Here is a 13,811-nt window from a genome sequence, read left to right on the forward strand (position 1 = left end):
ACATCATAAATTCAAGCATTAAGTTTTTGGCGTCGTTGCCAGGGACTTCGGCAAAATAGTGTGCTAACGGTAATTTTTCTGAATTCTTTGCAGACTCTCAAACTCTGGCAAATTATGACCCGGAGATTGAGAGAACGTTCAAACGAAGATTAAGAAACTGCCGACAACAACAGTCAGATAAAGAAAAGATGGCGGAGATGCCTTGAAACAGAGCACCAAATGAAAACAACGTTATGGCGAATCCAATTCTTCTGGCTAACGATCGCAATAGACCCATTAGGGACTATGCATCGCAAAACCTCTATGATTTCTCTCCAAGAATCATGAGGTCTGCCCTCGATGGAAGCAGATTCGAGATGAAACCGATGATGTTGCAGATGATCTAGATTGCAGGACAATTCGGAGGCCGGCGTGGTGAAGATCCGCACGGCCACCTTCGAAGCTTTATTGAAATCTGCAATACTTTTGTGTTTCCTAACATCTCTTATTCCCTCGAACCGGGAGAAATCACTTCATGGGAGCAGGTCGTAGAGAAATTTATGAAGAAATATTTTTCGCCTACTAAGAATGTTAGACGAAGGAAACTCATAACAAATTTTGAACAAGACATGGACGAATCGCTCAACGATGCCTGGGAGAGGTTTAAGAGGTTGATACGGGACTGTCCACATAATGGTTTGCCAGACTGCCTTCAGATGGAAATCTTTTATCATGGTTTGAATCCCGCTTCGCAGACCGCTGCCAATGCGGCAGCTGTTGCTAGTCTACTTGACAAAACATATGACGAGGCTAAGAATATCTTGGATCGCATCTTTAAGAACCACGAAGATTGACGAGAGAGCGATCAGAGGTTGAGAATCAAGGATACCGATGCAAGTAATGGTGTTATTGCTTCACTACAAAATCAGATGACCGCAATGATGAACTTAATTCAGGGAATTGCGATCAGCAGCCCAACACCGCAAAATGGGCAAATCAACGCAATTAGTCAAAACACCGCAAGGTGTGTGACTTGCGGTGATGGGCAAGCAATGGAAGAATGCTCGCAGAATCCACAATCCGTTTACTTTGTAAAAAATAATCCCTTTTTGAATACCTATAACCCCGGGTGGAGAAACCACCCCAATTTTGCATGAAAGAATCAGCAACAGAACTTCTAATCTGTGGCGCAGAAAGAAGGGCCACCTGGATTCTTCCCACGCAACAACGATCAGACAAGTAATCAAGCAAGTAGCTCGCAACCACCGCAATCCTCTTCCTTATAGAGTCTGTTGAAGTAGTACATAGAGAAAAATGAGACGGTGCTACAAAGTCAGGTATGTCCATCCGCAATCTAGAATTACAGATGGGCCAGATTGCGAGCGAGCTGAAGAACAGGCCGCAAGGGGCTCTGTCGAGTTTAACAAAACTCCCATGCAACCCGGGGGGATCAGTAAAGAGCAATGTCAGGTTGTGACATTGCGAAGTGGGAAAACTATGGAGGGAGAAAGAAAGAAGCCGAACAGGATTATTCCCATTGCAGCGGAACCTGAAATTGCGGTGATGCAAGAAGAAGAAGCAGAAAAAGAAGCAATAGAACCAGAGGTTGCATCGACCTCAAAGCCAACAGAGAAGGAGGCCGTGAGAGTGTAGTTACCACCTTTCTCGTAGAGACTTAGAAAGAAAAAGAATAAAGAGGTACAGTACCAACACTTTCTCAATATGTTAAAACAATTATATGTTAATATTCTATTCAGTGAAGCGATTGAGGAGATGCCTACCTACGCAAAGTTTCTGAAGGATATGGTAACCAAAAAGAGGGGCACTGGTAAGTTTTCCATGGTTGCGATAACTCAGAGTTCAAAATCAATCATTCCACCGAAGATGAGCGATCCTGGGAGCTTTACTATACCTTGCTCCATAGGAGGACTGTACATCGGGCAGACGTTGTGTGACCTTGGAGCCAGCATAAATTTGATGCCTCTGTCAATATTTAGGCAGCTAAATGTGGGGCAATTTGTGCCCACAACCGTGACTCTCCAACTGGCCGATAGATCTCTGGTACATCCAGAGGGAAAGGAGAAGGACATACTGATCACCATTGACAAAATCATCCTATTAGCTGACTTCATATATTCGATTACGAGGCCGATAAAGATGTGCCCATCATCTTGGGGCGATCATTTTTATCAATAGGTCATGCCCAGATTAATGTGCATAAAGGGGAGATCACTTTGAGCATCAATGGACAAAAGCTCAAGTTTAAAGTAATCCGTGCCATGAAGTTTCCTGACGAAAAAGACCTGCATGACTCAAACGACGACCAGAATTTGATTGAAGAAGAAAAGTTTGATGAAGAGAATGAAGAAGAGGATGCCAGCGCATCCGTTGCTGCCTGTAATGCGATCATAAAAAAAACAAGCAAAGAAGAAGAGATGATCGAAAATCAAGAAGAAGGGCCAACAGAAAAAGAAGAAAGAAAAACAACGCAACCGTCACTAATAGAACCACCAACATGGAATTAAAGACCCTACCGAATCATTTGAAGTACGCATTTTTGGGGCAGAATGAGAAGTTGCCAGTTATTATTTCCTCTGAGCTTAACGAAGACCAGGAAAATGCGTTGATGAGCATTCTGAGGAAGCATAGGCGAGCAATTGGCTGGACACTCGCCGACATTCGAGGAATCAGCCCAGCGTGCTGTATGCACCGCATTCGTCTTGAAGAGGACCACAAAGCAATGATCGAACATCAACGTAGACTCAACCTTGCGATGAAAGAGGTCGTTAAAAAGAAGATCATTGAATGTTTAGATGCGGGCATTATTTATCCTATAGCAAATAGCACGTGGGTCAGCCCCATGCAGTGTGTGCTGAAAAAGGGTGGCTGATAGTAGTCCCGAATGAAAACAATGAACTAATACCGCAAAGGACCATCACTAGGTGGCACATTTGCATGGACTATCGCAACCTGAATGCGGCCACAAAGGAAGATCATTTCCCCTTACCGTTCATTGATCAAATACTAGACCATCTAGCCGGAAATGACTTTTACTGCTTTCTGGATGATTATTCCGGGTACAACCAGATTATAATAGCTCCAAAAGACCAGGACAAGACCACATTCACCTGCCCATATGAGACCTTTGTTTTTCGCCGCATGTCGTTCACCCTCTGCAATGCGCCAAGCACGTTCCAAAGGTGCATGATGACCATCTTTTTAGACTATCTTGAGGCTCTATCGAAATCTTTATGGACGACTTCTCTGTTTATGGGAACACTTATGAAGTCCGTCTAGCCAACTTAAAGAAGATACTGAAGAGATGCGAAAAGACGAATCTGGTGCTTAACTGGGGAAAATGTCATTTCATGATAAAGAAGGGCATAATGTTGGGGCACAAAGTTTCCCGAGACGGGTTGGAGGTGGATAAAGCAAAAATCGAAGCAATTGAAAACTTCCACCTCCAACAAGCGTGAAGGATGTACGAAGTTTCTTGGGGCACGTTGGATTCTACAGACGTTTTGTCAAAGACTTTTCCAAAATAGCACGACCACTAAGTGCATTATTAGAGGCTGATAGAAAATTTAATTTTGATGACAATTGCCTCAATGCATTCAGAGTTTTGAAGAATGCGCTGATTACCGCACCCGTGCTAATCGCACCTGATTGGACACTTTCTTTTGAAATAATGTGCGATGCAAGCGGGTATGCGATGAGAGCAACTTTAGCACAGAAGAGAAAAACAATCTTGCATCCCATCGTATATGCGAGTAAAATATTAAATCCTACTCAGACGAATTATACCACCACAGAGAAAGAGCTTCTAGCGGTAATTTTTGCGTTGGAAAAATTTTGAACATATCTGCTAGGGACAAAGGTAATCATCCATACTGATCACTCGACAATAAAGTACATACTGACAAAGAATTTAACATAGAGATAATTGATCGAAAGGGGACGGAGAACCAAGTTGCTGATCACTTGTCTAGATTGGAAAACCCTGAAGTTGACCGCAATGAATCAAAGGTGAGTGCAGTGTTCCCGGATGAGCAGCTGTTCCATATTGAAGAATTGCCCTTGTATGTTGTTTGGTTTGCGAGAAATTTCCTGAAGACTATACCTACCACCAACAAAGGAAGCTCAAACATGAATGCAGACATTATTATTGGGATGAGCCAAACCTGAACAAAGGAGGGGCAGGCCAGATTTTGCGATTATGCGTACCAAATGCTACTGAACAACGCATATTATCGCAATGTCACGACTCACCATATGGTGGGCACTTTGGAGGACAACGCACCGCAGCCAAGGTTCGACAGAGTGGATTCTTTTGGCCAACATTGTTTAAGGATGCAGCTGACTACGTAATGAAGTATGATCGGTGCCAACGCACAGGTAACATTTCATGGAAACATGCAATGCCGAAGAACACCATTTTGGAGCTTGAATTGTTCGACGTGTGGGGTATTGATTTCATGGGATCATTCCCTCCCTCGAATGGTAAACATTATATTTTATTAGCCGTCGATTATGTCTCCAAGTAGGTAAAGGAAGTGGCATGTGCCGCAAGTGATGCGGCGGTAGTCTTTCAATTCCTGAAGAAAAACATTTTCACTCATTTTGGCACTCCACGTGCCATCATAAGTGACGAAGGGTTCCCACTTTATCAATCATAATATCAAGAAGCTGCTACGCAAATATAACATTCTCCACAAAGGGGCCACCGCATACCATCCATAAACGAATGGTCAGGCCGAAGTGTCCAATTGGGAGATTAAGCTGATACTCAAGAAGGTAGTAAGGCCTTCACAAAAAGATTGGTCAACGAAGCTCAACGATGCGTTGTGGGCATACTGGACTGCACTTAAAACAACCATAGGTATGTCCCCATATGCGTTGGTATTTGGTAAGACGTGTCATTTGCCTTTGGAGCTGGAATATAAGGCACTGTGGGCGGTAAAAAAGCTAAACTTTGATTTAAAGAAAGCAGGACAAGAGCGAAAAATGCAACTGGTCGAGCTAGAATAGTGGAGGATTAACGCATATGAGAACTTAAAAATTTACAAGGAGCGTACCAAGCACTGGCACGACAAACACATATGCGATAAAAACCTCCAAGTCAGGCAGAGAATCTTACTATTCAACTCACGACTACGGCTTTTTCCTGGCAAGTTAAAATCGCGTTGGCCCGGACCATTCATCATTAAAAAAATATTCCAACATGGTGCGATGGAGCTGATTACCGAAGACAGGAGCCGTACGTTTAAAGTTAATGGGCAACGAGTGAAAGCATATCATGGAGAAGGCTGGCATCGCCAAGTCGAGTCCGTGGAATTAAGAAACCTTGAATGAGGAAGGAAGTAGGTGGTCCCTGGGTTATCAGACGATCGAAATTCATCAGGGACGCCAATTTTGGGAATCATGAAATCTTCAACTTTTCTCTACTACTCTGAATTTTCTTTATACCATCTATTTTCAGCTTCATCTATCCTTATTTTAAAAAAGTGTTGTTTTGTTTAAAAATTATTTGACCCTCTCACTATTTTTCTTACAACGATTAAGGCACAGGATTGCGGAGGTGTTACACGAAGAAGCAATTTATCTTACTCCGTCACCGCAATCCAAAAAAGATAGATCACCGCAAAGAATGATGCATCAATATACAATGCGGACGACAGTACAAATTTGGGGTGTATTCTTCCTTAACTTTATTTCAAATTTTGCACTATCGCTTCGCATTTTTGTTTTAAAAGTTTTATTACCGCATCCTCTTTGATTACCGCAATCATTTGACATGGATAACTTTATTAGGTTACCGCATGTTGTCTCTTTGCCAATTATGATTTCAATGATGAAAAATATGCTTCTATTTCTTTCATATATACTAAAGTCAACTTAACTTTAAAATAGTTACCTCATGAAATATTTTTAGAAGTTAGGGGTTTGCTAGCTTTCTTTCAAACTCTCTTTATGAAGCTTTCTAAGAACATCGCATGACTTCTTTCAATCTTTTAGCAATGAGGACATTGCCGCATTTTAAATTTGGGGGTGAGGTATTTATTTTCGACCTTGTTATTTTATAAAAAAAATAATAAAAAAAAAAGAAGAAAAGTTTTGAGAATAACAACTCCACTGTCAACGCAATGGGGAAACCTATGTTGATAAGAGTTAAGTTGAGAAGGGCACTTACCCGTAGTTGGATGTCCGCATGACACACGTGGGGGCAAGCCAAAACGAAAGTAAGTTGTCAGGATCAACGCATAAATAAATGATCGCAACTCCGCTGCCAAAAAGGTATGAGTTTAGTCTGAGAAAGAGCGCATTGCTCGTAGTTGGATGTCCGCATGACACACGTGGGGGCAAACCAAAACGAAGGCAAGGCACTTGGATCAGTGCAAGGTCAGAAAAATAATAACGTCAAGAAATATGCAAGGATAAAATCAATTGACACCACGGTGGAAAAGTTTTCTTTTTGAAATAAATCATGCGATGTTCCGAAATTTAGTAATATTTTAGAAATATTTTAAGAGGAGACTTGAATAAGACTTAAGGAAATTGTGGTATATAGGATTTGAATGAAGTATCCTTGAGAAATCTAGGAAAAGAACATTGTGGTTGACTTGCTAAAGGAAATCTTTAGCTTATGCTTGAGGACAAGCAGTGTTTAAATTTGGGAGTATAATAATGGGAAGAAATGCACGTTATCATAGTGCTAAGTTCTTAAACAATGTTGGCTTACATTGATAAAATATGTTACATTGCATCCAGAAAGCATCAAATTCATAATATTACGGTCGCATGCATTCATCGCATAGGAACAGTTGATTTTTGTATTTTTATGTAGAAAATACGTTGACGCAAGGTGAAAATTGCGATCATAGGAAATCATTGGTTGAGCGCAGTATCACCACAAGGCGTTGCGGTGATTGTGTTCGCAAACATTTGCCCAAGAAGGATTGCCGCAACCTGGTCGGCGCAACTTGGTGGGCGCATCTGGGTGAAAGGCATAATTAATCATGATGGGACAGAAAGCTGATGACAGTCGAATCCGAATTAAGTTGACAGCCGCTAACGATAACAAGTACATTCAGCTTTTTGGTGAAAAATATTCGACGCATCAGTCAGGAATTAAAGTCGTCCCATATGTACAATCATGAGAGAGAAGTCGCCTTTGAACCTGGAAGTTCTATAAATACCAAAGGTATCCTTCAGAAAATGGGTTCAGCTATTTTACGAGTTCACCGTTCTGTTCATAGTTTAGCCTTGTTCTTAGATTTTCTTTTACCTTAAGGCGGACACGAGAGAAGAAGGTTGTGCCAACATATCATTCTGGTAAGCTCAGGAGAGCGTCGAAAGCTTCAAGGACAGAGAGGGTCGACGCCTGCGGAAGCGAGAATATCTTTGGAACCGAATAGAGTTTGATAGTGTAAAAGCCTCAGTCAGCAAGAAATTGCTACCAGGCTCTCTACCTTTATCTTCCATTATTATTTTATACTCTAACTTAGTTATAAAAATGGAATTTCTTTCTCTATATCTACTCACTCTCTGTTATTTACGGATGAGTAGCTAAATCTGTTGAATGGGTCGAGAAGCATTTAGCTAGCACAACTAGGAATCTTCATTCTATGCGATTATCTTGTTTTATGTATGCTCATTCGTCCATTAGAGATACTCGGGAGGGTAGTCTAAGGACAAGATCTAGGCTTGGGAAAGCCAGGTTAGAATCTAGGCTCGGGAGAGTCAGATTAGAACGCATAATCAAGAGATAGGAGCTTAGGAATAAGCATTGTTTTCTATTAACACATCGCATGCATCCTAGAGATAGGATATGATTGTGTACGGTCACCTTGCCTTTATGCATTTTGCATCATCGCATAGGAAAAGAGTAGAGACTTAGGAATAAGCTCTATGAACACTTTTGCATTCAACGCATGCGTCTTAGACTAAGGAACATCGCATTTGCATTGGAAAATGACTTGTTGTGCATGGTTGTAGCATGATCACTTAGTTTTACGCATTCTCAAGTAACGCTAGCTAATGACCTTCTCAACCCGTTCATCTGCATACTCAGTGCATCTATCACGCAACTGACTTTTCTCAAATCCGTCGCATTTGTTATTTTTTTTTTTTTATCATCGCAAACAACAACCTCAACAACTATTTATTTATTTGGTTACCGCAAAGTTTTCCTAAGAATTACCAAAGCAACCTGTTTTCCCAAGTCCCTAAGTTTGACCCTGGAATTACCAGGAAACTCAGTGAGGTTTACACTTGATTCCGCTGAGGAAACTTGAGGGCTCAACGCAATCTCATCATTCCATATCATCCATAATTCCACATCATAAATTCAACCATCATTCGTGAAGAAGCTTCATAGCAAGGGTTGCTATTCTTCGAGAAAGAACACGATCAAGCGTTGGTCGGGTTTGTAGACGATGGTGTAGATAGCTGAGTATCGGATGCCCGAGTGTCGTTTAACACGCATGCACTAGACGATCGTATAGCTCTACAAGCCTCATTGCTTAGTTACTGACTATACGATCGTGGAGTAAACGTGTGGTAAATCGTTTACTCTTCGCGTGTTAGTGATCGTCTAGACGATCAGGCTTCATAACCTTGTTGTCGTCTAAGCGATCCTTTAGCATTCGCGCTATCGTCTAGTGTGCGCTACACAATCGTTTACCGGGAGGCGTTTACTAAACGATGGGGAGCTTCACTCGGCGGTTCAAGATCCGGTTCGCCGTTGAATCGGTTTGCTCGGTGGAAAAATGTAATAGATAGAATTTTTCATTTCGATTTTTTGAGGTGGTTCATCCCAGTCCATTAATCTTTGTTTTTAATATATGAGATGTATGTTTTATTTTATATGTCATATAGTATGCACATATAGAAAAATCCCACATTAGGTTATGCATTGGTCGTGCATCATCTCTTTATTATAAATGTTATCATTTAGAAAAGCATGATTTAAATTACGTAAGAGCATGCTCATGCATCATATAATATAAAAGTTATATTTATGCATGCATAAAGCATTGACATACATCATCTTTATATTATAAATGTTATAGTATAAGGGTGTATGGAAAGCATGTGTGCTTAGTTGTTGCTAGTATATAAAAGTTATGTATAGTAATGACTAGACATTGCATGAAGCATGACACATAGATTAAATTTATAAGCGTTATAAATACCTGGTTGTGTAGCAATGTATGTTTTAGTTTTTTCTTTTTAAAGGTTAAAGAAAAATTAGAACTAAAACCAATAAGAAAGATATGCATGCTCGTTTAGGTTTAATTCATGGTTTTGAAATGTTTAAAACTTGGATGAGATAGACTTAAGATCACGGTTCTAATATGATTAACAACCTTAGGCTTTAATCTTTTAATCAGTTTAATAGGATTAAATTGACTAATAAAAGGTTAAAGTGTAGCAAATCTATCTATAAGGGACCTTTTGGCTAAGGCGGGTTCTAGCTAGGCTGGGGTATCATCAACTTAAATACCCCTACCTGGGAACCTACCTGGAAAGGTGAATTAAATAGATTTGATGCATACATGCAAGTTAAGGATAGTCCATTAAAGAGTTTAAATGTGACTACTTGAACTTGTTGAATTTCAAAGACAAAAGTTGTTTTTGAGCTAATTAAAATGACTTAGATTAAAATCAGTAGCCGGATAGTTTAAGTTAATGAACCCCTAGGTAGAACACTCGGTGTAAGGGCCCCTGCGTTTTTGGGCATATTAACTGCTATCAAGTTTGTAATTTCAAAGTTTCTTGAGTTGTGAGTCATTCGTGAAAAAGCTTCAAGGCAAGGGTTGTTGTTCTTCAAGGATGAAGACGACCAAGCATTGGTCGGGTCATGTAAATGATGGGGTAGATGATCATAGAGTTTCGGATACTCGGGAGTTAGTTAACGCACACGCATTAGATGATTGTGTAGCTCAGCAAGCTTCATCATTTAGTTTCTGACTACACGATCGCAGAATGAATCGTTTACTTAAGTGCTTGTTAAGTGATCTTCTAGATGATTAGGCTTTCTAGCTACATAGTCGTCTAAATAATCGTTTAGAACTCCTACACTTTGTTAGCAATGTGATTCTTAACAAAGTGAACTATACCCTTACAACTCTCCTCAACGAGTTTCAGATATCAGTAAGGAGAAGAGGGGAGGTGAGGCAAATATTGCCTCGTCTTCAAAGAAGTTCCATTGAGGTTCAACCTCAGGAACGAATTCTACACCTTCTACTTTTAACATTGAAAAGTGGAAGAAGAAGAAGAGTGGTAGGGGAAGAGAAAGGCGCCTGCTAACCTACCACCTATCGCTCAGCAGAATAGGCATCCGACGTCGGTTGACAAAGGAAAGTGTTTCCACTGCAACCAAGACGGACACTGGAAGAGGAATTGTCCCCGTTGGCTTAAAGAGAAGAAGACAGCCAAGGCTAAGGTCAAGGCTAAGTCAAAACAAGGTAAATGCGATTTACTAGTTTTGGAAACTTGTTTAGTGGAGAATGATGATTCTACCTGGATTATTGATTCGGGCACCACTAATCATGTTTGTTCTCTTTTCAGGGATTAGATCCTGGTGGTAGCTGGAGGTTGGTGAGATGACGATGCGAGTAGGTACCGGGCAGTCGTCTCAGTTGTGGTAGTGAGAGGGATCCAGTTGACTTTACATAACAAATTTCTTATTCTACAAGATGTATTTGTAGTTCCTGAGTTAAAAAGGAACTTAATTTCTGTAAAGTTCTTGTTACAGTGTTAATATATTCTTAATTTTAATGTGGATAAAGTGTTTATCCATAAAGATGGAGTTGAGATATGTACAACACAACTGGAAAATAACTTGTATGTGCTAAGGCCGTTAGCATTAAGTTCCCTCCATAACATAGAGATGTTTCAAACTGTCGTACCTCGAAATAAACGTCAATGGGTTTCTCCAAAAGAAAATGCCCAACTTTGACACCTTCGATTAGGGCACATCCAATCTCAATAGGATTGAGAGGTTGGTGAAGAATGAACTTCTAAGTGAGTTAGAGGAAAATTCTTTATCGATGTGTGAATCTTGCCTTGAGGTTAAGATGACTAAAAGACTTTTTATTGGAAAAGGTTATCGAGCCAAAGAGCTTCTAGAGTTAGTGCATTCTGACCTCTGTGGTTCTATGAATGTACGAGCCAGGGGAGGCTATAAGTATTTTATCAGTTTTAATGATGATTACTCTAGGTATGGATATGTTTATATGATGCAACAGAAGTCTGAATCCTCTGAAAAGTTCAAAGAGTTCAAGGTTGAAGTTGAAAATGCATTGGATAGACAAATTAAGACACTTCGATCAGATCGAGCTAGAGAGTTTTTGGATTCGGGGTTCCAGGACTATTTGATAGAACATGGAATTGTTTTCCAACTCTCAACGTCAAGTACACCTCAGCAAAATGGTATAGCAGAGAGGAGAAACAGAACCTTGTTAGACATGGTTCGTTCGATGATGAGTTACGCTTCCTTATCAGACTCGTTATGGGGTTTTGCAGTGGAGACTGTCGTGTATATCCTTAACTGTGTTCCTTCCAAGAGTGTTGCGAGAATACCTCTAGAGTTGTGGAATGGGCGTAAAGCTAGTTTACGTCACTTCTGTATATGGGGTTGCTTAGCACATGTGCGTGAGGCTAATCTAAAGAAGTTGGAACTACGGTCGAGGTTATGTCTCTTTGTAGGCTACCTCAAAGGTACACGAGGCGGTTACTTTTATGATCCGACGAAGAACAGAGTTTCTGTTTCTACGAACGCTACCTTTCTAGAGGAGGATCATATTAGGGAGCACAGTCCACGTAGTAAGGTCATGTTACGTGAGCTTTCCAATGAAACTACTGAAACTTCAACAAGAGTTGTTGAAGAGACTGCTTCATCAGCAAGAGTTATTGATGATAGTTCATCTAGCAGGTCGGTTCCCCCATAAGAGTTGAGGGAACCTCGATGCAGTGGAAGGGTTACGAACCCACCTATTCGTTATCTGTGTTTCACAAAAATCCTGGCTATGGTAGCCGATGGCGACATTGAGGATCCGTTGTCTTATCAGAAGGCAATGGAGGATGTTGACTGGGATGAATGGGTCAAAGCCATGGATCTCGAGATGGAGTGGATGTACTTCAACTCAGTATGAGATCTTGTAGATCAGCCTAATGGGGTAAGACCTATAGGTTGCAAATGGATCTACAAGGAGAAACGGGGTGCCGATTGGAAGGTGCAAACCTCAAAGGCTCGACTTGTGGCAAGGTTATACCCAGGTGAAGGGAGTCGACTATGAGGAGACTTTCTCGCTTGTTGCCATGTTAAAGTCAATCTGTATCCTCCTGTCCATTGCCGTTTATTATGATTATGAGATTTGGAAAATGGACTTCAAGACGACCTTTCTGAATGGCAGTCTTGAGGATACCATTTATATGATGCAACCCGTGGGATTCATTGCCCAAGGTCAAGAGCAAAAGATTTGCAAACTGAATCGGTCCATTTATGGGCTAATACAGACGTCTCGATCTTGGAATATTCGGTTTGATATTGCGATTAAATCGTACGACTTTGACCAAAACATTGATAAGCCTTGTGTCAACAAGAACATCTTCAACAATTCAGTAGTTTTCTTAGTGTTATATGTAGACGATATCCTACTCATTGGGAATGGTGTAGGACTACTCACTACAGTTAAGAACTGGCTAGCGACCTAATTCCAAATGAAAGATTTGGGAGAGGCTCAGTTTGTTCTGAGTATACAGATCTTTCGAGATTATAAGAATAAAGTGCTAGCACGGTCCCAGGCATCGTACATTGACAAGACGTTGCTCAAGTACTCGATGTAGAACTCCAAAAGTGGCCTACTGTCGTTCAGGCATGAAATTACTTTGTCTAAGGAAATGTGTTCTAAGACTCCTCAAGAGATTGAGGAGATGAGATGGGTCCCATATGTATTCTTCATTGGCAGTTTGATGTATGCAATGCTCTATACTACGCCAGACATCTGCTATGCTGTGGGAATAGTCAGTAGGTATCAGTCTAACCCAGGCCAGGGTTAGTGGATCGCAATTAAGAGCATCCTCAAGTATCTTTAAAGAACGAGGGACTACGTGCTAGTGTATGGAACTAGCGATTTGATCCTTACTGGATACACGGATTCTGACTTTTAAACGGATAACGACTCTAAGAAGTGCACTTCATGGTCCGTTTTTTCTCTTAACAGAGGAGCAGTAGTGTGGCGAAGCACTAACCAAGGGTGCATCGCCGACTCCACGATAGAGGCCGAGTACATAGCGACTTGTGAAGCTGCTAAGGAGGTCGTTTGGCTCAAGAAGTTCCTGACAGATCTGAAGTTGTTCCAAACATGTCTAGGCCTATCACCCTCTATTGTGACAATAGTGTGCTATGGCGAACTCCAAGAAGCCGAGAGTCACAGGCGCGGCAAACATATAGAGCGAAAGTATCATCTCATCTACGAGATAGTGCATCAAGAGGACGTGATACTCATGAAGATCACTTCGGATCACAATGTTGCTGATCCGTTTACGAAACCTCTCATGGCTACAGTGTTTGAGGGCCACCTTCTGAACATGGGTCTACGGGACTGCCCATGGCTGAACTAGGGCAAGTGGGAGATATTTTTGTACAGGGCCTTAGTGCCCTGGTTTATTGTTTTGTACTAGTTATTTGTACACCCCACTCGCTTTAGAACAAGTGGGAGATTTTTGGGGATGATGCCCTAAACTCTCATGTCCTATAGTTTGTAAATACAGTTTTGAACAAACGCTTGTGATGTATAATATATGATATTTTCTTCACTTATTGT

The 13,811-nt window shown here is 41.0% G+C and overlaps 1 non-coding gene across 1 annotated transcript; it reads right to left on the reverse strand.

Annotated features, from left to right (window-relative positions):
• Positions 1-572: 572 nt before the first annotated feature.
• On the reverse strand, positions 573-679 carry LOC150032703 (small nucleolar RNA R71). Its single transcript, XR_016524928.1, has one exon. It is a non-coding gene; the product is annotated as a small nucleolar RNA R71 (small nucleolar RNA).
• Between the last annotated feature and the right edge of the window lie 13,132 nt (positions 680-13,811).

This window comes from Benincasa hispida, chromosome 11, assembly GCF_027475165.1.
Source record: "Benincasa hispida cultivar pf3 chromosome 11, pf3_genome.v1.1, whole genome shotgun sequence".
NCBI lineage: Eukaryota > Viridiplantae > Streptophyta > Magnoliopsida > Cucurbitales > Cucurbitaceae > Benincasa > Benincasa hispida.